The sequence below is a fragment of the Thunnus maccoyii genome, chromosome 1 (genome assembly GCF_910596095.1).
Source record: "Thunnus maccoyii chromosome 1, fThuMac1.1, whole genome shotgun sequence".
Classification (NCBI taxonomy): Eukaryota; Metazoa; Chordata; class Actinopteri; order Scombriformes; family Scombridae; genus Thunnus; species Thunnus maccoyii.
The window spans coordinates 35,464,134-35,488,103 of NC_056533.1; the positions used below are offsets into that span (position 1 = coordinate 35,464,134).

A 23,970-nucleotide genomic window follows, 5' to 3' on the forward strand; every position below is an offset into this window, starting at 1 on the left:
ATTTGAGAGCATTACATGTATTCTCTCACCATCTCTTCCCCTCTCGCCTCACCCGCCTCCCAGAGGTGAGATAATGACTCCCAACAATGAGCAGGAGGGAGGAAGTTGGCAGCGCTATTGCCACATAGCAAAGCCCAATGGTTATTATGGCATGGCTGCTCCTCCCCTTCTATTTATCTGTGAACACACACACACATGCACACACACAAAAGGAAACACATTTGTACACATGCACACACACACATGCACACACACTGGGATCTAGGTTAACAGAGCATCATATCTGAGTGGATCTTACTAGCAGCTTCACTGCAGTTGTACGCATTGCACCTCCAAAACCTCCTTATCAGATCACAACCCCCCCTTAGCACCTTAGCATATATTGTGTGTGTGTGTGTGTGTGTGTGGAAGGGGGTGGTGATGGAGGGAGGTGGAGTGCCTAATGCAGCAGCAGCAGCAGCAGCAGGTTGAAGGAAGAGACAGTGAAGGAGAGAGAAAGAGGCAGATGGAGAAAAAACAACGAGGGACGGGAAAAAAGAGCAAGGAGGGCGACAGAGGAGGGTGGGAGAGAGCAGATTGAGAGAGAGAGAGAGAGAGAGAAAGAGGAGGAGGGGGGAGTAAAGAGAGAGAGAGAGACAGAGTGAGTGAGAGAGAGAGAGAGAGAGAGAGAGAGAGAGAGAGAGAGAGAGAAAGAGGGAGGGGAGGTTTATCCAAACACTGGTGAGACAGAAGTTTCAGCTCTACGCTTCACACACAGCCAGGACAGAAGATACCACACGCAAACGTGCAGGTGAGACAACTCTATCTCTTCTTCTTCACCTCTATAAGGTGTTTTATTTATTTAATTTTTTAGCTGTAATATGATGCTGACATTCAGGTGTGAAGGTGAATGCCGCGTGAAAGCGATGAACTTGGTGCTCAGCCGCAGCCTAAGTTGGGAGTGTGCAGGAATGCAGCGTAAACACTGATGCATCAGTGGGGGTTTGTTGCGTCCTGAGGGATGAATGTCAACATAAAGAGTCCAGAATCTGCTCCTTTTTCTGTCTAATTTTTTTATCCCGCTGCAAGAGTGTCATTTTCTAGATGAACACAAAAAGAGGGGGTAGTGGGGGGGAGTGTAAGTGTTGCTGTAATATTAATGGATGCTTTCCTTAAGTGTTGCATGCTGTGCGAGTGCTGTTGGAACGTGCCATAGTGTCTGTGTGCGTTCAGCAGTCGTGCCGCGTCTGAGTAGCATGCATTATTTATCTGCACTGATCTCTAGAAACAGCGATACCTCAACAGGGGCAGAGGGAGGAATGTATGTACTATAATTCATTCACAGAGTCTTAATATCATATGTGATGGCTCCACTGATATAACGTGAGAGGAAGAGCAGGGTGGACAACCATGCATGTTTTTTTATGTTTTAAGCTGTTCCACACATGCTTTGTCTTGTTTGTAACATCTTGCCACAGTATAGTAGGTTGCAGCTTGGCAGAAAGAGTATGCATGGATATCCTATGGTTTATTTATCTGTCATTATCTGCGGTGGAGATACTGGAGAGCTCCGTGGGCAGCAGAAGGATGTGAATAAAGCTAAAGAGTTGATGAGATCTCTCTTATCACAGATGGGTTTTTCCACACTGAGGAGGTTGACTCCTTTTGTCTGCAGCTCCAGTATCTTAATACACATCAGTGTAACACACGGCTGCTGCAGGCTACAGATTCATCATCTGACTCAGTGTAGATTTCACATTTGTAAGGGGACATATGCTTGTGTTATTTACAGCATCTGTGTGTGATTGTTTGCCTGCATACAGCTGCTTCTGCCCTTTTTTACTGGAGACTGAAGGCAGCGCCTGATGTTCTAAATCCTGGAGAGTCTAACACACACAGAGACTGATGGTTATGAGACAGTTATATTGACCTATATCTCTCTGACAGCACATTAAGGCTTTAATAACAGGTAAAGGAATGTTCCACCTAAACTCACCCATTGTTCGTCTCTGAAAAGTTGTAGCTTGTTCCTTTGTGGAGGACAGCAGCTGTAGTGGGCTTGGATTCACAGCTCTTACAATGGATTCCAACTGTGACCCAGTTTCTTGGTGAAAATGTAACAAAATGTTAAGAGAAAGTTCTCACACCACTCCTGCAGTGTCATCCACTTCTTCGCTGTCCATCTTTATGCTCAGTATTATTCAAATATTCACATCTTTGCCAGTTACACAGTTTTTATTTGTCGCTAGTGCAGTTAGCTGTTTGTGTTTGTTACCAACATAAAGCTGAAATCATCTACTCCACACTTAATGACCGTTTCTACCAATATACACAGTCTTGGCAGTCAGAAAGCAGCAATCTGAAACTAGTAAATACAGAGGACAACACACTGAACAGGTAGTTAATGAGTGTGTTTCCATTCACCTGTTTTTAAGGTTTCAATTTGTGCGTTAAAAAACTGAGTTGAAACCCATAAAAAACATCAAAAACAGTTGAAATGTTGCAGAATTTTTGGGGGAAAATTGGTGTATCCATAAAAACTAAATGCGACAAAGTGCAATGGAACCAGACTTTAGCGGATAAATGAAGATGTACATGAAGCATGTGACTTAAACGTCACTCCAGCTTCCACTGAAGAGATGAAAACATCAGACCTGTGTGCAGCGATGAGGACACTGTCATAAAATGTCATATTTCCATTACATCCTCCATATGGTTCTCCATTATCTGAGGTTTAACCGCCACTCTTTTAATTACATCATCTCGTTGTGTCTTCTTCTTCTGAAATGGTTTAAAGGCACCAGACTGGAGAATTAGCACCACCTGCTGTTTATCTCGACAACCCAACTCACAATATTCGCATAACAGTCGTGGAAGGAAACAGCAACTGCTGTTTTTGTGGAAATTCAGTCAAAATTTGTGCTACGTTTGAGTGGAAACTTATGATGATTAGAGTCGCCTTGCAAGTCAACATTTATTAAAAGTGCATTATCACACAAGAGTGCCTCAGCAAAACATTGAAAACAACAGCAGAACTGACAAACAATACAACTGATGAATTAAAATAGAGATAAAACATTGAGATCAGTGACAATAAAACCAACAAGCTGCCAAGAGAGGGTTAAAAACAAACACCAACCGGAAGGTTATAATAAGTTCTACACTGTAGGACAGAAAAACAGATGAGTTTCCAAAAAGGTTTCCAGAGAAGGAGTGTAATGGAAGAAGGGACCACGATGTGAAAACGCTCTGAAACCAGATTTTTGTGAATTCTGGAAACGGATAAGTAAGGCAACCCCTGAAATTCTGCAACAACATGAATAACTGCTACTGTACCTAAAACAGAAATGAACATTAATAGAAGAAAGACTGTTTGTCTCGTTAACTTATGCTGTTATTTGTGCGAAGAAGGCAAAAAATATGCAACACGTATCTTCATCGTGAGTGGAAACAGATTAAAAGCTACAGTACGAACTACGAATGAGTGTCTGATACTCAAAACACGTTTTGATCGGAGTATTCCTTTAAGTTACGCAGGTGACAGAATATGAGAGAAGAAGCTGCATTTCCTTTGCTAATGCTACTGCCACCTTCTCACATCTGATTAAAACACACAGCAGTGACCCTACTCAAATATTAAGCAGTGGTAGAAGTTCTCAATATGTAAAAATACTTCATTACATGCAAAAGTCCTGCATTTAAAATCCTTCTTAAGTAAAAATATAGAAGTATTACCAGGTAAATATACTTCAACTACTAAAGTAAAAGTATTTGTTTTGCAGAAAATCAGGCCGTGACTGATACATTCCATAAATTTAACAGTCAATTCATAAGCAGCTTTTTATTGGCGCTAGTTTTAACTGGGTCACCAGATAAATACGAGGGGTGTTGAGATGATAGGTTTGGTAGGAAAGAAGAAGAAACATAGTTCTGCTACATCAATTTGGATGAATTTTTCAGAACTTTTCTTTAATCTTTGCTTTTTTGTGAAATATTGGAGAGTTCTCTTTGTTGAGGCCATGCGAGGGGAAATGTCTCCTTGGTGGAAAACTAACAACTCTGACTAGAAGACATAACTACACACTGATCTTTGGTAAGAGGCCACAAGTTACATTCAACCACTGATATTAAAGACCACAAATGAAAACTCACACATAAAACTCAGAACAGCAATCCTCGACAGTGTTCTTTACAGTTGATCCTGGTCGCGGCCCCGATGCTCTCAGTCATCAGTCTGAGTCCCGCTGCTCCCTGAGTAGTTTGTTAATAGGTTTAATTTGGAAACAGATCACTCTGCCGTTCAATGCTGCAACTGAGACAGATGTTACTTCTCCCAGAGGAAGTTCATGTGATGTAATTTTCCACGGCTGAGTCAGTTTATGTTAACTGTTCATTTTAATTAGAACAGTTTTTCATTTTTGTAAATAACCAGCATCAGACTTCTTCTGTTTCATGTTTCCTCCTGACATCCTAACCTAGCATACAGGCAGAATAACAAGTCTGTGATTCTCTGTTCTTCTCCCATGATGTTACATACCACACACACACACACACACAATACCTCGCTCTGCCTCATGCACTACTCTTAAATTACTGATGGACAAATGTTACACTGGTATCGCCTGAAACAAATGCGTAACATTGCATCACCAAGTGTACGACAGATGTCACCGAGCGATGATCCACAATGAGACTGCAGAGATCTCAGCACTGAACATGATGGTTGCAGTGCAGCTGACATCATTCTAGTGCAGTTAAACCATTCTGTGGTTTGGTCATTGCATTCAACAAGAAAAAATGTGAGATGTCATCTCATAATTATGACTTCTGTATTTTGTAATTATGAGACACGGGAGTTATAATTACAAGATAGCATCTCCTCTTTAGTTCCTTTGGTCGATGCAGTTTGACTCCATGGTAACTATACCTTGAAAATGAGAACAGTTGAAGAGAGCTGGCAGAGATCCAGCGCAGTAGCTGATCATTTACACATTTGGCACCAGACAGAAGCCTTCGCTGGTGTTCTGAACAAGTGAGACTCCTGACTGAGGCAACTAACTACATGAACGACCTTCTGTAAGTCAACTGGGGATAATGGTGGTTTATTTTAAAATATTTCTGAGCTGTAGAAGGCAGGGTTTCTGCCAAGTTCAATATCCCCTCCAGATGTGTTTTAGGATATATAAAAATACTCTGCTTGGATTAATAATATAACTGATATTTTATTCCATAAAAGATGCTCAGTTACCTTGATAAAAATCCTTAAAATTACATCTACTCATTCTCCCCCATTGAAATCTATGAATATACAAATGTTTTTCATGTCAAAAGTTTAACTGCTGGACACAAGATGTCTCCTACTTCACTGTAAAGTCCATTCTCAGTGTTTGTGCACTAGAGGCTTCAAGTTTCCACATCACACTTGTGTTAAGTCATTTACTGGCTTTTGATTGGCTCCAAACAGGTTGTGATGTTACAAATCATGCTTGTAGGTACACACCTAAAACTGAGATGTTCGGTGAGAACAGAGAAACTTTCCTCCTTCAGCAGATGATATGAAATCAAACTCTGCACATACATCATTCTGAACAACATCCAGCTGAAGGAACAAGAAGGAAAACACATTTTAAGTGGAGGTGAACTTTAAATTTAAGACTGTTTTGATACCACATAAAATGCTATTTAATACCCGTTTCACAATCATACCGTCCAAAGTATGAAACCCAGATAGCAAAAGTGCTGTGGTCCAGATCCGGCTGCACCCGCCACTTTCAGCATTTTCATCCAACCCACATACAACGTGGAATGACGGTACTTGGACGGTCCACCCCTGTTCCCCAGATCTGGGCCACAAGTATGTCAACGAAGAACAGGCCCACATCCAGAATACACATACCTGAGAGCACTGCATCTTTACCAGAAAGGGCCCACATTTGATTTGTGATATTTGGCCCATATTTGCTATTTTATATGTGGGCCATTTCAGGCTCACATCCATTTTGTCCGGGGTGGAAGAAGGCCAGCAGTGCTGCATCACTGCCTGAAGTGGCCCGCTGGGATATGATGGTAAACCAGTAGGGACGATATGATGATTATATCACTTTTTTCAGTACTTCTGAGCAGTATAGAACAATGAATCCTATAAATCTATATAATTAATACGACCTGGACAACCATCAGAAAATATTCAAGTTAATTAAGTTTTTGTTAAAACCATCACTCGCCTGTTCTGATCGGATGAGCTACTGTAGCTGCAGCAGTGACACAATGTTTGCTGCAGGTCTGATGATGTTGACTGAAACATCACAAAATAGAATAAAACAGCAGCACAATCCACTGTCGCACCAGTCTCACTGGTAGTTTATAGGTGTAGCTGACAACCACATACATAAACATTTCAAAACTACCGCCGCCTACAACATACATAAGAAAATTACATTTTGATTTACTATTTAATACCTGCTGTGGCCTTTTTTTAGGAAACTGGAATGAATGTTTTTTTAGATTTTTTTTAGGACCTACAGATACCTTTATACAGTTATAAAGGTAGTACATTTGAGTTTATCAATATTTTCTCAGCTATAACTTCATGTCAGAATGCAAACACGACGTCTGTAGACTTTTGAGGAGATTTATCATTAGACATCTTGCAAACAGCTTCTGTCACTAGTAGGATCTCATCCGCACTGCAATGGAAGCAGCACACAACATAATGCTGTTCCTGAGCTGTTGACCAGACTTCACTGAACACTGAATGTAATGAACCAGGCTGCTGCTGATGAACACAACTCTGCAAGATACAACCAGAATACCCGAAGCAGATGGAGCACTGTTTGCTCTGAGCATGTCGGTCTTGAAACCACAACATGCAACCAGTTACATGAGATCAACATCAACCGACTCCAGGTGAATGTGAACGGTGAACTAAAAGAGAAAGAGAGATGCAGTCAGATTATTTTAAAGCAGTAACTTCACACCTCGAGGTTTGGATTACTGCGAGCGTCTGTGATAAACAAGTCATGAAATAAGCCCTGAGCAGAGAGACAAGACGGTGCTGCAGCAGAGGAGTGTCTTTGAGATATACAGGGTGTCATCATCTGCTAATCCCTCTGCTGCTGCGCTAATCTGTCTCCTGCAACAGCCTGAAAATCACACACACAAGTTCAATCTTCTAAACCGAAACCTGAACCCTGTCCTCTATGTATCAAAACTTAAACTTAACCTTAACTTAAACTTCTTTTCAGTCACAAAGTGGATACTTCTACTCTGCACTGTTATTACCATGGGATATGCAGTAGATAACGAGTTGGCGTACTTCTGTTTTTGCTATTTCTGACATTTCCCAGAATTATTGTCAGTAGAAAGAGAAAAGGTGTCAATTTCTTGCATTTATTGCGTTACGTGAAACGTGTTGGTCGTGGCTTGTAGTGATGAACCTACAGAGAATTATCAGCGACTCTGCTGCTCCCCTCGGCTTTAGGGAGTTTTATAGCGACTTTCAGCTCGTTGTTTAGCTGTCCAGCTGCAACTTTACTGTTTTGGTTCACTCTCAGCGCTCTCATAGTGTCGTTTTCAGAGAAAAAGCTGTAAAAAGCCACTGTACACTACCCGCTCAGCACCAAACAGCAAACAGACACAGTTAGCTGTAGACTAGCTGCTGAACATAAAGAGCCGAATATTTTTCTCAGGATTCACCAGGTGGACAGAAACACGACTTCAAATGAATGATCTTGTTACTCAATAACTGCTGGATGTGGAAATAAGCAACTGTTTACTAACAAGTTCAGTATTATCATCTTAAACACTGATATCAGTATCTGGGTTTCCATCCAAATGTATCACAACTTTTAACCAAATTTTCAGAAAATCTGCAAAAGAATTTTTTTTTCATCCACTACTGTTACGCGAATATCAGGAGTTGGTTCATCGCGATAAGCAGCAGGTGGTGTTAATTCTCCAGTCAGGTACCATTATACCACTGCAACAAACAAGCACCAGTCAAACCTCAAACAGTGAATAACAACGTAGAAGACAAGAAGGAAATACATCTCTGTTTGTTTCAAGTAATAATTTGAGGAGTGTTAGTCTTGTCGCCGTGTAGCAGTCACCCATTTGTGGGACTTGCTATCATTTCCCCTGTCTCCCCATTACGAATTCGGATAGTTGCATGTCTGGGTTGATTGGAGGGTTTATGCAGATCACCTGTGTGCAGAGTGTGGGGACTGAACTGGACTATTGAAGAGGCATTATTTCATTATAATTATTGAAGAGGCATTATTTCATTAAGGGGACGTTTCCCAATGTGCAACACCTTGTGAGGTTTCTCCAAGTGAATATTATTTGGTTTTTTTAATTTCTTTATGTGGCTGGGAGCTGGTTTTCCGACTTGTTACAGAACATCTGTGTTCAAGGGAAATCAGTACCGCCACAGCCGTTTTCGTTCGTTTTCATCTGCCGTCACTTTTCGTTTCTTCAGTGGAGAAGAAAGTAAGTTTTTTTTAAAAGTCTTTATTTCAAATTGTCAAAACACACACTATCTATTGGCAAAGTGCTTCCACAGAAACCACCTCAAGTGAGCATAAAAACTTTTTCAAAATTGAGGACGTTTTTTTGAATTTTCCAACAACCTTTTCTAATACGATACTTCAAAACGCACATAAAAATATGTTGATGGAAATACAGCTAGTGTTCTCAGGTTTGAGAGAGTAGTCATTTAAACCCAAAACATGTTTCCAAAAACCTGACCAAACTGTAATCACAGACTTACCACAGTGATCTGTAGGTTTCAAAAGGAACAAACTGATGATGCTGTTCAACCGATACAGGCGTCAGATCTGAAAATGCTTCTACAGTATGTGTCGTTCTGGACGGGTAATGACAAATGATGTATTTTGGAAGGAAGTGAATTGAAGCCAGGCATAAAAGCATCAATCATTAACTGATTATTCTTATTATTATTATTAAGAATAAAAGCTCACCAATCGTCTCTCTTCAACAGAGCTCAGGCTTTTTGATTCTCTCTGTGACTTTCACAGTGTTTCAGTAAACTGTCAGTCACCCGGTGCTCCGACGCAAAAAGCTACTGATTCAGTCAGTGACACTGATGATTCAGTGCGCTCAGTTCAGCTCGAGGACTTGGTGTTGAAAATGTGTTTTCTAATGTTCTGAACGTCCAGTTAATTAGTTTAGAAACTGAAACAGTGCAGAACAGAATGTAGGAGCGAAAGATTAAACCACTTTTTTCATGAGTATTTAATTTACATCTGAAGTTTTGGGTTACCTTAAATCACATTATCTGTTCCTGTTCTTCTTCTCTGATAGATTTCTCTGTGTATGATTGTTGAAAATCAGTGTAAAAATAAAATGGCGGCTCTAGAAAGAAGCTCTTTGATTCTGAGGAACTGACACCAAAACCTGATGTGTACTGTTGATGCATTAGATCACTGAAAGATGTTCTGCTGTGCTGGAAATATCTCAACATGTTAACACTTCACCTGGTTTTTCATTTAGTCGGTAATGCAGCAAGAAAACAAGAAAAATCCAAAATCAGACAACTAAACGAGCCAAAAGATGCAAGGTAATTCACTGATAGATGTTTTTTGGTGTTTAAATCTTGCAGTTGATGTTTGCTGTGACTCTACGCTGTCATTTTAATCTTAAACTAGCTCCTTACGGGACTGACATTTGTGTCTTTGGTCCTCGTAATCACACACATAACGAGGAGAAGCAGCAGTCAAAGCCGGCCCAGTCTGCTGCCTGGCTCGTGTCTCGTCTGTCACTGGCGGATCGAACCCTGCCGTGTTTCCTGGCGAGACACCAGGTCGTTGGTGTAGCTGTTACTCTCTCTTCCTCTCTCTCTCTCTCTGTTCCTCTGTGCAGTCATGTATCGGGTGAACTGACAGGATTGAGAGAGCAGTCTTGCTGCTGCAGGTTTTCTTTGTACTCAAGACTGTGGCGGGAGAAAGGAGATGTTTACAGGAAGGATTAAAGCTTAGAAAAATTGATCTCCTCTGTTGTCTCGCTTCAGCTGACAAACCTGGCTTACACCTCGAAATCTCTCCTTCTTTTTCTGTCCTTCTTTGCATATTTTTTTTCTTTCTTTGTTTCTTTTTGTTTTTCCTTTCTTTCCATCCAGTCCCCAGGCTGGTCCGGTGTCTACAGTTGAGCAGGCAGCTGACAGCACGGTGACAAGTGTTGAGGATGGGAGGATGAGAAACAGGGAGGGAGGGAGGGAGGGAGGAAGTGGGACTAATGAGAGGGACAGCAGCAGCAGGGGTCTGTCACTGCAACTCCAGATAACAGCCCCCCCGACTGTCTTTGATATCTGTCCCAAGTGACCAGGTCGCTCTCTCCTCAGCTTGTACCAGTGAGGTGGGGGTAGGGGTGCTTATTAGCAGTCCCTGCTCTCTCTCTTCTCTTCCTTTGTGCACTTGTAAAGAGAAGAAGAGGAGAAGTAGCGGGAGGGCGTTGTCAGACCACGCTTGGATCACAAAAAGCTAAAACCTTGAATCGAAGGAAGATCCAATAATGAGAGAGGATGGTGAGGATGAACAATACGCGCAGGTTCTTCGCCCAGTACGTTCTCGACCCCACTGTGTTGACATGAAAAATGCAGGATATCGTACATGAGGAGCTGCAGGAGGTTGTAAGAGTGAATATAGCAGATATGATGTAGAAAAATACCAAAACAAACAGCTACCAGCTCCATCAAAGGATTTTTTAACTGCCAGTTTACAACTGAGATCAATAATTCAGTACAACACAATATATACATTTAGATATATGGACGGACCAAATACAGAATATTTTACAACACATGCCAGAATATCATTTTCTTTAATGAAATATAATGAACATACATCATTTATTAGCTGTTTTTTTCTTATATTTACATAATAAGATATGTTGCATGATCCTTTTTTATAATACATGAAAAGCAATGTGCTTACAAAAAAAAAAGCATGTGTGAAATGTATCTTTTCACCTGGGAAATATATTACATTAAATGTGAGATGTTTGAAAACAACCTTTATTAGTGTAGCACCTTTCATGCAGCTTAGTGTAATCTTAAAGGCTTTACTGAGAAGCTCTGAGTTTTAAAGGGTTAAGGCTGGCGATTTTGATTCTCTAAATTTTCGAATGATGAACTGATCTACTTACAAGTACTGAGTGTGTATCCAAAGCCTGATATATCTTATTCCTCGATGCACTGGGTGACATCTTCCGTCATCATGAAGATTACAGTTACGTTAGTTTTTTAGAAACGGCTCCAAAGACTACTAACAACGATCGTGTTTTTTGTCTCCAGAGAGTAGTTCTGTGTAAAGCAGATGCTACTGAGCATGTGCAGGAACACGGTTCTGTTTAAATTGCTTTACTAACTTGTTGTGCTACATGTACAAGTTCTTATTTATCAAATTTATTATGTAGTACAAAGTCAAGAGGTTGTGTTATGTAGCACAACAAGCTAGCAAAGCTTTGCCGTACTAGAAACTACTCTCCTGGGAGTTACAATCTTATCGCTGTTTTTACTCTTTTCAAACCACACTCTTCAGGGATCAAGGAACATGTCACAGGAAATGAAAAGTGTTCTCCTGTGTTAAAGTCTGATATTTTGTTGACCCGTCCATCCATCGCGACCGCCGCCCCCTTGTAGACTTTGCCACTATATAATAACAGTCATACTTTAAACATACGTCGTTTTGGGGGACTTGCACTGACGACTGATGCTGTGGTTTTTCCTGGGAGGACGGTCTCTCAAGGACCTGGTACCTTAAACTGCATACCTACATGATTTAAGTGGTTTGTGTGTAAGCAGCCATACTGACTAATTCAGTGTTATGTGTATTGATTGTGATGCAGGTTGCAGTCTGTCACTCTGCTTTTAAAGACTGGCAAGAACTCACACCTCTAACACATTACAGAAGAACAGACCTTTTTTTTAATAGCTACAGTGTGTCCTGATTATCTTACAGTACATGGTGGAAGCAGCACTGGTTGTGTCTGTATGTCTCTGTATTGTCTAGAGCACTGAAATGTGTTTTTGTGAACCAAAATTATTGAATGCAAAACAGGTCCCTGACTGAAATTCTAGTCATCTCTTCAAAATCTGTCAAAGAGGGACATTTTTTTTTTTTTTTTTTAGTCCTCCTTGTGCAGCTTGTCCCAGATAAAACAAGATTACAACTGCTGTATTTTTCTTTTGTAGATCACAAAACCTGGTTTCCAAACCAAGACAGAGTGAAGCAAAAACATAAAATATTCATAAATACAAGCTTTGAGGACCACAAAAGGTATTTTAGTTCAGTCACCAGGTGCTCTATGTCATTTCCTCTTCCCAGAAACCTCAGACTCCTCTGGGCTTCTGTCTGCACACGAGCCTGATTATATATACTGTGCGATACAGAAGTCAGTGTTGATGTACTCTAAAGATATTGCTCCACAATAAATATCTTCACCACATCAACAACAAAGAGTATAATCTTTATAAGCATTCAGGAACGTCCTGTGATGTCAGGAATCCGCATTTTTATTTCCCCTCTTAAGCCTGCACATCCTGATAATGGACATAACCGTAACACTAGACTGAGCACTTTAATGTCCATCCACAGCCTTAGTGCTTATTTTGATATTGACTCCTAGTCGGAGGTGTGAACTTTTACATCCACCCTCTCTCAGAAGCCCTGTGCTTTGATTTCGCCCTCCCAGCAGGTAGGAGGCTGACTGAGGCGGCTTCAGAACATCAGTCACACCCTGCAGCTTTCATGGAAAAACAGTATGACAGTATAGATCATTATGGAAACCTTCATGTGCTGAGATTTTTCCTGTGCAAGTTCTGTAAACTGCATCCACAGGCGGGTGTGAGCGATATTATATTAACGTCTCTCTGTTTTTCATCAAATTGATTGGAGGAAGTGAAAGAAGGAAGTCAGGATTTTGTGTTTTTGCTGATAACCCCTGGGAGGATTTTGAGCCCCTTTGAAAGAACGAGGTAAAAAATACTGATTTTTATGCTTTCTTCAAACTGGCAACACTCGATAGATGTGAAAGGGCACTGAAGTCTGCAGAGTGTTTACTGCTGAACTATATCAACTTTTATATCCAACCTGTGGTAAATAATAGTGGTTTAAGTGTACTACAGCACAGTCTTTATGCCAAACTGGTAGCTGTTTAGATGAAGTCTTTTGTCATGGTAGAATATCTCTAAAATCTCATCAAGTAAAAGTGGCTATCATTCCTATCAGTAATAATAACATTGTACTAAAAGTTAATCATCTGATGGGTCAAAAAGCACATTTTTAATAAAGACAATTTTAAACAAACCTTCAGTCTGGCTAAATTTATTCAGAAGACAAAGCGAAGGTGAACTGGTTTAACTTTGATCACTATAGTTGTGCACACACAGTTTTCTTGTGAAATGAGGGATAATTATTGACATTTTGGGTGTGCTCGCTTCTGGTTTTATGTCAAAATGAAGTGCTTTAGTTGCGTAACAACTGGCAAAGCTTGTTTATAACCATATTTCTCTCAGGGAAACATGAAAGTTGGTACCAGAGTTTGCACCATTTGGTACCAAAAGTCCTCCAAATTAAATGACAAGCTATGTATTGGTCCATGCATCCTTATTGGCAGGACAACCTAATCTTTCTGTGCCTTTCAAAACTGCTACAAATCACAATTTTGTGATGTGACGATTGTTACGGACTAGTCAAGTCTGGGGGATTCAGTGCTGAGAACCGATACTAGTCCTAACCTGGAGGGTGTTGAAAAGGAGAAAATGTGGAAGGACTGGTTTCCAAAATTAGAGAGAGACAGCTGGGAGGTGGGTTACCTTACCGAGTTCCCAGGCCGGCTAGCAGTTATTAGGTCCCTCCGACTTGGCCTCGCCAGCACTGGGCGTTGCTCTCGTGAGCGGCGAGCTCCATCTGGCGTTTCATTTCAGTTTTTGGTGGTTGGGGGATGGGTCTCCAAAGAACAGAGCTGGTTTTACACAAGTATCCGGGAGCAGGAAAGGTGTGAAGCTGTAATGTCTCAAAAACGCTTCTAAAAGGACGTCTGGTTTTTAACTCAACTCGCATCACTCATTCAACTTCGCGCTTTCCCAGCTGAGCCTCATCACGTCATTAAGTTACTCTAGTGGCTGCACGCGCACCTCACTGTGACGTCCTTTTTATCAAGACGCATTTTAACTACACCACCTTGTTATCTTCTTAATGACAACCAGTCCAGTGTTTAGAAAAGGGAAAGGAAGAAAGAGGAACTATAAACCCCCAATCACTCCTAACACGATGCCATAAGGTTCAGTTAGGTTTCTGAACACTCCGTTTGCAATGTTTCTTCTACCTTGCCGACGAGGTGACGTCAGCCCTTCAGGAAAGTAGAAAACCACACGCCCATAAACGGCCTTCTGTTCTGCAGCCATTGTTGCTAAAGTTGTTCCACAAGTTGTCCACTTGCATATTTCAAATTGGACTCAAGCTCAAACATTTACAGACATATTTGAGGTATTGACATTTCAAATAAAGAATGAGACTGTTTACGTGGCGTCCAGAGCTGGCTGAAGCTGGCCAATCAGAACAGAGCGGGCTCATCAGGAGGCGGGGCTTTAAAGAGACAGGAGCTAAAACAGCCTGTTTCAGACAGAGGCTGAACTGAGGGGCTGCATAAAGGACCAGTAAGATAAGTTGTTTTTGTGTGTGTAAATTAAAGTGTAAATCATATAACAATAGCTGATCCTGTTGTTTATCTTGAGAACAGTTTTGCCAATCCATGTCGTAGATGTAGGCATATTTCACTGGATAAGTAAACATTTTGACTGGTGACGCTACAGGACAAGTAAAGGGAATCAGAAAAGTCATTTGGATTCATCCTCTGGATAATTACACCAAATTTCATGACAATCCATTCGACACATTTCAGTAAAAAGTAAAAATGTCAGCCTAACGGTGGCGATTGAGGAAAAGTTTGTGGATCATCATGAAATCCATTTATCAGTTGTTGAGATATATTTCAGTCTGTAGCTAAATGATGGACCGACCAACATTTCCATCCCTGAAGCCTCACAGCCAGTGTGGCTAAAGATGTTATCATGAATAATAACAAAAAAATATATACAGTAGGTCAAAGTTTGGTCAAAGTCAGTCTGCAAACTGTGATGGATGTTAACAACAGTCAGTTTGAGAAATAATGTTTCCGTTCACCTTCCAGATACGTTCGTCTGACCCAGAGGTTTGTTTACAACCTGTCTGATCGCCTGACTGCTCGTGTTTCTTACCTTGTCTGACTTCTGTCTCAGCGACCGACTGAGTGAGCACACTGCTGTTATTACTGATAAAAAAACAAAATAAGACCAAAAAAAAAACACAACTATAATTTACAATACTGTTTACGAAGGTGAATGTGATGCATGTTGTATATCTTAGAACATTTCTGCATTTCTCTAACCGACTTTTAACATCAGCAGCACCATTGTGCAGCAAAGTTTAATAATCAAACAGAGAAAAGGCAGACAGAGTTTTATTTATTTATTTATTTTTACCCAAAGTAGCCATAAGCTGTCTCTCTTGTTACTATTGCTATCACAGCGACTGTCTCCAACTAACTAGCAAATGAAGCAAGGTCAGATGGGAAGTTGTTGAAATGCGTTGCGGAAAAAGTACAAAATCTAGACGAGGACACAGTTTTAATGGCTCTGTCCTCCGAGACAAGTTTATTTCTATAGCACCTTTCAACAAGAAGTACTTTACATAAAATATAAAAAGTATTAAGAAACAAAAGACGATATAAAAAGGACGTTATGAAAAAAATGGTTTAAAAGGAGTAAAACAAAATAGAAGATAAAATAAGGTAAAATAGAATTAAACAGGAGAATAAAAATGATTGCAGCTACAGTCCAGTGTGAGATATGAATAAATAGTCCCAAATTAAATTTAATAAGTGGCAGAAATACAGAAATGTCTTTCATTTAAAAGCACTGAGAGTTGGAGCAGACCTCCATAACATTACATTAGAAATGCTAATGACAGTATACTACTATAAGTTTAAAGTGTAGACTTTCACTTTTAATTTGTGGTTTGTAGAAATTGTAATCCTTTTTTCTAGGGTCTCTTAGGGTAAAAGGTATAATGAGTTTTACACTGTTTATCCAATATTGATGTGAAGACCTTCCAGTAACCTTAAAGCTGTAAGTCAGCATTTCAGCCTCATAGTCATTGTTGAATTTCTTATCTCTCGTGTCGGCGTACTGAGTCAGTGCAATGAAAACATCAGTCCTAATAGTTGCTGACAGAGCTGCAGGTTCACCAAGAAAGAAAATTCTGATATTTCATCAAAAATAGCTCCCTGAAGTCACAGTTTGATATGTTTGGCAGTGTAACGGGATGATTTTTGCTTTAATCTGCAGTAAAATCTTTGTTGAAGACATTAAATATGAGGACAGATGGATACCTCTTATCATGAATAATGACAAAGTCAGTTTCCACGGCCAGCGGCATTTCATGTTGTTGCTTATTCATATGGTTTGACGAGCGTCCTTAAGACAAACTGTCAAAGGCAGCGATTATATTCTCGTCAGGATCAAGCTTTTTCTCCTCTCTGCAGCTGAGGGTTTTGGATCTGCTCGTACTGATTTTCAGTCCGTGTGGCTTTCAAGGCCGTGTGCTGCAATTCTAACAAAAGTCATTTTCAAAGGCGCTTCTACTCAGATGGCAGTGGGAGAGGACGAAGCGGCGACCTCGACTCCCTCCTTTTGTTTTAAAGGGATGGAGGGGAGGGAGGAGAGGCGACCTTGAGCTGGAGCTTCACAATGGATGTTTGTTCGAATTCATAAAGCAAATGATGTTTCGTCCTTTGTGGGTAAACATGGGCATAATGGAGACTTCAGAAATGATGTTTGATTAATCTTACACTGGATTTTTAACTAAACCTTTTTGGAAATAAAGCATATTGTAAGAATTTACTGCTGATAAAAACTACTTACAACTTTAAAGGGCAAAATGTGCTTTCTGAGAGTGAGATGAAAAGATCGATATCACTCCCGTGTCTGTGTTAAGTACAGAGCTCAGATCAGGAGGTAATTAGCCACATCCTCATAAAGACTGGAAGCTGGAGGAGACAGCCTGGTTCTGTCAAAAAATATATACCCTCCAACACATCTAAAGCTCACTAATTTACACAGTGCATCTTGTTTGTTTAACATAAACAAATGTATGGAGCTGGATCCCGGGGGGGCAGTTAGCTTAGCTTAGCATAAAGACATAAACAGAAATGTAAAACAACAGTTTCAGGGGAACTTACATACTTTTACTATTTCTTGAGGAACAACAGTTTATCCGTTTATCAGTACATCTGTGCAGCATCTTTGGCTGTTGTTCACTTTGGTGAAATAGAGAAGATTCCTCCAGTTAGCCAGTTAGCGTTGTCTGTCTAGAGTTTAAAAACCAACCTACCAGCTAATCTAAAGCTAACATTAACATTAGAGTAAGTGAACAAGGGACTGATTTTGGACACAGCTCAGTAAGTCTTTAACTAACAAGGTTCAGGGTGCAATGTTTTTGAAATGTTTTTATTCATGAAGTGAATCAGAACCACAGTGGGCCTATATAGACTATGAAGCTATTAGACTATTTCTTGCTCCTGTTACAGTAACATTTATTAAATAATTATGAACTTAAATGAAACAATTACAAAACTTGAACTTGACCAGTGCATTTGCAAGATTTTAATCCATTAAAAAAAAAGAAAAATCATCAAGTAGTGCAATATTTTCACTCTCGGCAATGTGATGTCAAGTTCATGTCTTGCCCTTTCCTCATCACATAGGAGATGTGATCATATGCGACAAAACAAAAGGTTAAATGCTAATTTAACATACCAGAATTAAATCCCCCAACTCTCCTTTCAGTACTGTGGATACTCGGCCAGGTGTGACAATACCTGTAACGTCATTCTTGTAAGTCAGTGATTAATTCAGCTCTATGCGCAGCGTGCAGCAAACTTCAATACTGAATAGAAAATATAATCACAACATGCAGTAGTACAACGTGCTGTCATCATAAAAATAAATAGACTACAGTATATGTCTACTTGTCAGAGTAAGAAAACGGACTTCTGTCTTCTTTTTCTGCTCTCCTGTGGTGAGGTCATCCGTGGTGTATCGTCCCTCTTTTACCCACAAATCTCTCTGCAAATGTCTGAGCAGGGACGGAGGAAACCCCCAGTTAATTTACTGCTTCATCACATCGCGTAGATGTGGCATCATCTCTACTGTCACACGGGTGCTGACAATGAAAGTCCATTTCCGATTTTATTGTTGTTTTCACGTTGTTTGTCACGTTACTTTAGATATTTTAGATGTCCTATGGGTGAAGCAGCATAGAGGAGCTAGAGCACAATGAGGGGATACATTTTTGGTCCCATCAGGGATGAAAAAAAAAACTCAGCAGAGGCAGGGATATATAGACAAGGCGGACGGGGAATCCCAACCATCCCCCCCCGGCAAATCGTACCCTCTGTTAATTAGTGAGCTTTAGAGGCGTCGGTAGCCTCCAATATTTATGCTATGCTAGGCTAAATGCTTCCTGGCTCTATGTCCTAGCACGCAGATGTACAATTTATACCAAACTACTCATCTAACTCCTGGATAGAAAGTAAATAATCACCTAAATGTTAATTATTTTAAGGTTAACCCAGCTGAAATTTCCTTGTATTTAAATGAGGGAGTACAAAAAACAAAACAAAAATGTGTGTGTGTGTGTGTGTGTATGCACCCATGCATATGTGCAATAAGTGTTTCTTTGTTATTTTGGCTTCAGTGCAGGCAGCCTTGCTCGCCTTTACAACGGAACAATAGTTCTCTGTGTGTGGCTTTGATCTAATGAGAGAGGGAGAGAGAGAGAGAGATGTGGGGGGCACGGGGAGAAAGAGCGAGGCTGTTCAGGGAAGCAGAGAACAGAGATGGATTTACACTCGGATCACGCTGAGAATGAAACAGCTACTCCAAGAACTGATTTTATTTTGGCTTAACCAAAACACTTCAAAAGGAAACTGAACCTTGTGGTTTTGTGGAATGATATCAATATTTTCAGAGCACACTTTTTTTTTTTTTTTTTTTTTACAGTTATTGGTTTGTCATTCACACCAAAGAATTGGAAGCAATTGTGCAGTCTAGGAAAACACATTTGATGACTTTAATTACAAATCAGAAAGCAACGGGATACTATTAATAAGAGTTATTGTGAAAATGAATTAGTAGAGCAACAACAAGGAAGCTAATTTCACAAAAAACATACTGTAGACAAGCAGACAAATTAGTTACTTGTCTTGTCATGCCAGGTATAACTGAGTATCATCAGTGAAAGTTTAATAGCTTAAGTCCCCATAAAATGTCCAAATTAATTAATCTAGTTAGCAAACATACACATAAACTCCACAATATACAAAACAGTTAGCCGAACAGTCATTTTGAATGTTGTATTAGCAGCACATGAGCCTCAAACAGCTAGCGTAGCGTAATGTTAGCTTGTTTAGTAGAAAAGTAACCACAGGAAAACAAAACTGCAAAATCAACAGTCACAACACAGCCATAATAAAACACCTATAGATAATGATCTAACAAGTACATCTGGGAAGTAGATAGAAGATTTCTGTCCGTATTTGTTTGGTCACAGATCTGACAAAATGGCGGACGGATCGATGTCAGTTAAACTGTAAGTGCTGGGTGTCGGTTGCTACTAGCAACAGGCTCTGTTTGACCAGCTTCTGGAACTCAAAACAGCAAGCGAGCGTCCGACTATCACGTCACGTTAAATATGCACCTCTGTTGCGTCATGTAAACAAATGACATAGGCTACCTATCAGCTGTGTGCTCGAGATCAGACTGGAGATGTAACCACTCAAGTAAAAGGTGGGCGAGTACTTGCTATCTTCCAACATTTGTACTTTTTTAAACAGAAAACTCCAGCCAGCTGCCACCTTATTTAGGTTTTTGTAGTGAAATGAGGAAGATTCAACTAAATGAATCAGCTGTTCCTCGTCCATGACACTGTGTCCTACAGCGCTTTCAATGCAAGCAACAAGAAGAAACAGGGCGTCTGGAAAAAGTTCAGGTCAAACAGCGTGCTGCGGCACTCGCAGCCAGTTAGGACAAAGCAAATTGATTTTGTTGCTGACACTCGTTCACGTCGCATTCAATTAGGACACAGAGTGAATCAGCAATCAGTCTTTCTGAAAAAGTGTTTCTGGAGTTTACTTTCCCCAAAATCAGCATCCACTATAGCAGTTGCTATAAGAAATTGAAACCTTGGTGAAGAGTTAAACAACGATTACTTAGTGATCTGCTCCCATGAAAAAAACCACAAGCATGGCAGCACAGGTACTTGCGTCATCGTAACTTGGTTTCATCCATAAAACTCACCAACGCTTTTTTCTCAAGTTCAACTTTCTAGTCATAATCTCTTCTGTCTAAAAACCTCTTCAGCGTTCGCTCTTCTCTGTCCTGCTGTTATTACAGACAGACCTGTCTGAACCATGACTGGGCATAAAGGTGGACGTAGCGAGGTGTGACGTAACCTCTTTGTTTGCATTGCATAAATATCAAATAAACAAACAATACTAGATTGCTTTTGTTAAAACTACTGTCCTTATCTTTACACATGAAGCGAGTCACACAACATACAGTTGATAAAGGCTCTGTTCCAAAGGCTGGATTTTGAGTTATAAGCATAGTTATAAATGCCAGTTGTATCTCTTCCAGCTTCACATTGGCTCTGTGTCTGATTGTTGGTCAGTAGGGGACCAGAAAAACTCCAAAACAACCTGACAGATGCTTGGCCCTTCGCTAACTGTCTGCTGCTCGGTGCCAGGCACGTAGCATACAGAGGGTTTATCACAGCTTGTTTGTTGAAACTGCTGCTGCTGGAAATAAGATTGATGAGAACATTAGGACCGAACCACAGTCGGTTTATAGTCTCTTTGGGTTTGACACTAGCTGCTACGGCTTTCATATTATATGTCATCTGATTTAGTGTTAATATAAAAAATATTAATAAAAAATGAGCTATAACCAGAAAACTCCAATCTTAGTAGCTGTGAGGTGAATTCAGGAGTGCCTGGTTAAGGGCTAAATGGACTCCTGTGACATTAAGATGATGACTCTGCCACCCGCATATTCACTGGAGCAGGAGGAAATATGAAAATATATTAACAGGTTTTCAGAGCAGACTTAAAGGTAATATAAACTAGTAATCCTCAGCCAGCCTGTGAGAGTCGGTGAGTGGTTGTTTTGCTGCAGTCTGAGAGCTAATGTGTTTGTTATCACCTAGAGCAGATGGCCCAGCATGGAGGAGAGATTCACACGCGCACACACACACACACACACACACACAACCACAAAAGCATTGTCATACATGCATATCATGCATGCGCACAGCCAACACAAAACTAAGTACACATCCGCATGTACACACACAGGAAAAACAACATATTTGCATACACCACTGTATACACAATGAATATATATACTCGTGTACACACATAAACACACCACACACACTCTTCAACTCAATAGTACACACACAAACACATAGCTAAACTCACATATGAACAAATCACACCTTTAATCAGCACACACACACACTTTCACACATTTCTTCAGACCAACAGCAACCCACGCAGCTAGGACTACACACGCACACATAACACCACCCACACAACAAAGTTATGTGGGCCATACACACACATATACTGTAAATCCAGTCTCCCATATACACACAAATAACAGTAAATCAAGCCAAACTTCCCACATCTTCTATTCTAAACTCACTCTCGAGAAATTTAGCTGTATTTGTTCAGCTTTCTTTCTCCACCATACACTCCTTCTCCTCCTGCCTCGCCTGCCATCTCCTCTCCCTCCTCCTGTCCTCCTTTTCATCCCCATCTCAATCATCAGTTATTGATCTGTCTCCGGGGAAGAGAAATCAGCCTTTCTCCTCCCTCTATTTTTAGACACTTGGCAGAATCTCATGGAGAGCCACAACCTGAGAGATGGAGTAGAAGCGTAGATGCAACCGATACGGCGAGGAGGTGTTTAATTTGATGGCGAAGCGACAATAGAGTTGAATAAAAGAAGGACCCTGTAAAGTAATGAACCCGACGATGCTCAGTTCACCCCAGAGCAACCGGTGACACAATGATAACACCCACGCTGATATGCAAATGCACCGTAGAGTTTTCATATTTTTGCATTTTCAGATGCGCCTTCAGGGTTCGATAAAGGATGATCCCTGAGCCTGCGAGACACTTTCACAATCCTTTGTATTACTTCAGAAATTCATGAAGGTCAAATCTAAAAATGAGTCTGGTTTTGAAATCCTTGATAGGTTGACCTTCTGGAGACAAAAGGGGTTCAGCTGACAGCGTTCTGCTGGCATGAAAACACTACAAATAACTGATGGTGTGTTCAGGCACAAGTCCTCCCATATCTCCCTTTTGCATCCCGTCTTTTTCTTAGAAGGGCACATCAACCCTTTAAGCCTGAGCAGACTCAGAATGTCAAACACTGTTATAATCACAGTCACAGATTTTGTAGATAGCAGAGATCAGATGGCAGCGTTTGATGGCTGAAACAATCACCCTGCTTGTGGAGGGAGAGACGACTGATTGCGTGAGGAAACGACCTACAGCTGCACTGTCATCATTATGTCTGTTATGGACAAAAACCTTTTCCATGATGGAGGTCCGTCTCGCTAACGCCAGCTCCTCTCCTCTTGTCTTTGCTCATGCCGAACACACACAAACCATCAGCCATGCATTGCTTCTCCAGGCGTCACTCACTCAGCTGAACTGCAGTGAGCCATCCATCCATGCTGACAGCGACTGCTCGCTAGAGACCGGTCTGCCTCAGGTGACCCATGTAGGATCAGAGTCCTCCTGAGAACAACGCCACCAGGGTCACTGAGGCGTACAGTCCCTCATCTTTCATGGATAATGTTGCATTTTCATTCGGTGCTTTGGTATTCATGGAAACGGGCAGAAACAAAATGGAAAGGTTTGAAGAGAGCGAGGATTCATTCTGTTTGCACTTAGTAATCTTTCAGACTCTCCTGAAGAGGCAGTTTAGTTCTTGCTTTAAAGGGGTAATGTGTCATTTCTTCATTTTCCCTCAAGGTCCTTCAAATAGCTAATATTGACACAGCTAATGGAAAGTCCTGAAACCCACTGATGGAGTAATTATCAGAGTTATCAGTTCAGTTAGTCCATCTCAAGAGGTTTTCTACACAAATATTCACTCACAATTTCCACAACTATTGCTCTTCAACTTTTTTCTTTCCTCTTTTTTCTCTTTGTTGTCATAATTGTTCAGACCCTCTTATTGTTTCATCCAGTAGAACCTCGTCTCCTGGACATTATATTCATACGCTACACCATCTTGGTGGTAATTGCTGCCCAGATTATGTTCAATGTTTTGTCTAATGAAGGAAGTGCTAGTACACCTCGTATATACTGCAGGTCTCTGAGACAGGAGGCCCACTTCGCATCTTGTATGTGATTAGATTCATGCAACAAAAGCACTTTGGAAGCATGTTGGAATCAATTGAAAGACTGTGGTTTTCGTTCAATATTATGTTAACTTTTTACATTTTTAACCAAGGGTCAAGATCTTCCCCCGAGGTGCTTTAGAGCCTAAGGCTGCTATGAGCGGAGTCTACACCCTTCTCTGAACCTGATGACTATAGCTGTGAGGTTTTTCTTAATAATTTATTTATTTTTGTTACTGAAATATGTTCATTAATCATGTTTCCTCATTATGTTAATAAAATATGTAGTCAGGATGGCAATTAGTTTCTCTCAAAAGCATTTGCTGTTACAGTTCGGTAGCATATTTAAATCATTTCTAGGATACATGGTTATCCAGTATGGTATACCAGTGTTCTTCCATAGTAAACCACTTAACTGTGAAAATTTAGCTGCATATTGTCAATTTAACAATGAAAT

At 40.5% G+C, this 23,970-nt stretch overlaps 1 protein-coding gene across 1 annotated transcript in view; it reads left to right on the forward strand.

Annotated features, from left to right (window-relative positions):
- Window positions 1-671: 671 nt before the first annotated feature.
- The window catches only part of c1qtnf4 (C1q and TNF related 4), a 37,732-nt gene continuing 14,433 nt past the window's right edge, over window positions 672-23,970 (forward strand). The window contains exon 1 of the mRNA XM_042407934.1: window positions 672-790. The gene's annotated coding sequence lies outside the window, so the exon portion shown is untranslated. The remainder of the gene's footprint in view (window positions 791-23,970) is intronic.